The sequence below is a fragment of the Primulina tabacum genome, chromosome 16, assembly GCF_025594145.1.
Source record: "Primulina tabacum isolate GXHZ01 chromosome 16, ASM2559414v2, whole genome shotgun sequence".
NCBI lineage: Eukaryota > Viridiplantae > Streptophyta > Magnoliopsida > Lamiales > Gesneriaceae > Primulina > Primulina tabacum.
The window spans coordinates 3,233,191-3,236,701 of record NC_134565.1 but is presented as its reverse complement, the minus strand read 5'-3'; the positions used below and the strand labels follow the sequence as shown (position 1 = coordinate 3,236,701).

Genomic DNA, 3,511 nt, shown 5'->3' with positions numbered 1-3,511 from the left:
GATTAAACATTATGAAAATTCTCACTTTTTATGTTCAAAGTATAATTTTTTGTTAGTTATGTTATGTTGATTTGAGTGAAAATTATTTAATCCGTGAAAATAATAATTTTTATGTCTAAAATGTTATTTTTTAATACAAAAATAATATTTTTTTATTTGTTATGTTACCTAAAAAAATTGAATGAAATGTGTTGATTTAAGTGAAAATATTTTTTTTATATTAAAAATATATTGTGTAATAAATATTAATACTTATCTATTTAATTTTTGCACAAACTTTTGGTCATTAACGTGTTTTGAGTGGGTACTTACCTGGACGGGATCAATGGGTGATCAAGAAGGCCCATGGTCTAGGTTGGCGACTTCCATTGCACTTAGGAGGGGCGCCCGCCTAAGGTCGGCCCAAGTGGTCGAGCCTACGTCATAATTTGTGGTAGAGGGGGCCTGCGTCCGCGCGGCCCCTGCCTTTAAAAAAAAAAAAAAAAAAAAAAAAAAAAAAAAAAAAAAAAAAAAAAAAAAAAAAAAAAAAAAAAAAACGTGTTTTGAGTGGGTCCAAACTTGAGAAAAAAATATATCAAAATTGGGATAAAGGGGATGATCGGAAAAAACAAGCGTGTAACAATTTCTAACAATTTAATCTAAATTAAATAAGATATTCTAATCGACTATTTTTTATGAATAAAATTAATTAAATTAAAATTATCAATTAGGATGCATAAGCGTTATCATTTCTCAAAGAAGTAACTAAATTTTCTAATTAAAGATCATTTTAGAATAATGGCATCTCATAGATACTAGAGCTGTAAAATGGATGAGATTTTCCCAACTCAACCCACTAAAATTGTTTAGCGGGTTGAGTCAATCTGACGAGAGTAGGTATTTCATAAGACGGTCTTACGGATCGATCCTGTCTATATTTACACGTCCATTAAGGCACGTTCTTGTCAAAAGAGCTCCTGACCACAAGCTTGAGAGATGTGGCATCAGTCCATGAGCATGGTGTAATGATTGGATTTATCGAAAAGCTAATGGGTCTGGACCTTGTCATCCCAAGAGAGTTGTCCATGGACATACTACTGTTGTCACTTCCATCCTCGTTTGATAGGTTTATGGTGAATTTCAACATAAATAAAATATGGGTAGCCTTGAATAGATAATTAATATGCTTACCACATATGAAGCTACCATTAAAAAGGAAAAACATGTTTTCCTAATGGGCTCGTTTTCTGGGATGAGGAAATGCCTACAAGGGAAGGGAAATAAGCATTTTACCCCTTCCAAGAAAAAAAAATCCACCAACAAGCAAGCTTCAAGTATTGTTGAAAGGCCCGCAAAATTCGATAAGTCAGAAGATGTTTGCTTCATAAATATCTCAATTAACTGAACTTATTGGATATCAGATATTGGATGTGGTTCTCATCTATACAACGATTTGCAAGTGATGATAATAAGTAGGAGGCTAAGGGATAATGATACCTTCCTAAGGATGAGAAATGAAGAAAGAGTTGTTGCAAATGCCATATGATATGTTTATTTGATATTAAACAATTTTAACTTATTTTTTTATAGATGTTTTATTATTTTTTTCATATTTGGTTTAAAACATATATCCATTTCTATGCTTGATAAAGATGCATTTCTTGTTCTTTTCCTAAACGTGTTTGTAGTATTTACAAGAATAAATCTTTAATTGGAGCAAGAAAATTAACAAACTATATCTACAACTTAAAATAAAATATATTCCACCAAAAGATGTCCAAGTCAATGTGATTTCAACAAAAAACAAAATAAAACAAGATAGTCTAAATCAAACACACTCATGACACGCTAGGATATGACATATTTTCCCAAAGAATATGCATAAGTTGGTGGGAGATAGCATGTTTGAATTATCATACATAAACTCTCTTGACACATGTGAAACATGTTTAAAAGGAAAAATGACCAAAATCCCTTTATTATGGAAAGTAGAACATGCACATTGTCACGTCCCGAGACCATGATTAGTTGACATCGGCGTTGTTTAACAATCACACAATCAAAATCAACCAACCTCTTAGCACAGTATAAACCAAAACCAGTTTATATCATAATTTCAAATAGATAGCAATGTCTTTAAAAGCCAATAACCAAAAATGACAGAATCAAACGTGGAAACGTTACAACTGAATAATAATAAACTTAAACTTAAGCTAAAATCTTGAATGTTCACCAGCCCCAACACTGGTCTGACTCATCTTCCTCAAGTTCTTCCTCGGGTTTATCTGGGTAAGGATTGTAAGTGATGAGTGATATGGTTGTCACTCAGCAACTGGAGATCGTTCGAGAACAATATAGCAACATGCATAAATTTCGAAAATCACATGACTTGTATACATAATTCATAACACTTGTGATAGTTGATTGTTTAGCTCGAGGGAAACAGCTGGTAGCATTCATTAATTATTATAATATAATAAATCATTCTAATTTCTATGCACATATAAAATATTCATTTATGAAAATTAAATTTTCTCCTACCAATTATTTAAATTTTTATTAACTTAAATAGGATTTATTAAAATAATTTGTACAAGTTGTATAGTGACTGGTAAATGTCGTCACAAAATTTAATATTTGTTAAAGTTTAATTATATATTCTTTAGAGTATTATAAGTCAAACAATTTATATATTGATATGTTACTTTGGCATAAACTTCAATGCTATATTTAATGCTTCTTATTCATTTTTATAGGTGAGGTTCACGGAGAAAATCAAGAACCTTCTCTCTATAGTTGAATAGCATAACGCATAGACGTCATTTTTCATATGTATTTGAAAATACTAAAATACATTTAGACATAATTTTTTTTCGAAAATGAAGCTTGACGAGATTATTTCCTCAAAATATTTTGGCCAACAAATAGAGGGCTTTTTTAAAAAAATATTATTATTTTAAAAGTAAATCATAAAATGGAGGAGTTTATGTAAATATTGCAATCCGTATAATTCTATCCCGGATTCTTCTTTTTAAAAAAAAAAATTTAAAAAAGAAAAGAAAAGTAAGGAGAGTCACGGATTCCTTGCTTTTCTTTTTTTTTAAAAAAAAAAATTAAAAAGAAGAATCCGGGACAGTGACACTTCTTCCCCTTTTAAATAGAAATACCTTCTTCTGATTCATTCTCGCACACGTTATTTATTTCCTCCGATTTATATGCGTAAAATCCATTTTCTTTCCTTCGACTTTGTATTAATATTATTTGTTGATTTTATCATCAATTTCATTCGAAGAGATATCAAAAGGTAATCTTTAATTTCGTTGATAATATTTTAATTATTTATTAATAAGTAATATTTTTTATAATACTTGTCATTTATTTCAGATATTAGCATCTTCCGTTGATATTATTACAAGTTCCGTATAATTACGTCTGAGAAAGTAATTTAACTAATTTTTTTAATATTTTATTTGTATTATTTAAATTATATTAATGTAATTGTAAATTTGTTCACTAACATTATATGATTAAG

The 3,511-nt window shown here is 29.3% G+C and overlaps 1 non-coding gene across 1 annotated transcript; it reads left to right on the top strand.

The window, feature by feature from the left end:
- Positions 1-304: 304 nt before the first annotated feature.
- On the top strand, positions 305-465 carry LOC142530228 (U1 spliceosomal RNA). Its single transcript, XR_012816069.1, has one exon. It is a non-coding gene; the product is annotated as a U1 spliceosomal RNA (small nuclear RNA).
- The last annotated feature ends 3,046 nt before the right edge of the window (positions 466-3,511 follow it).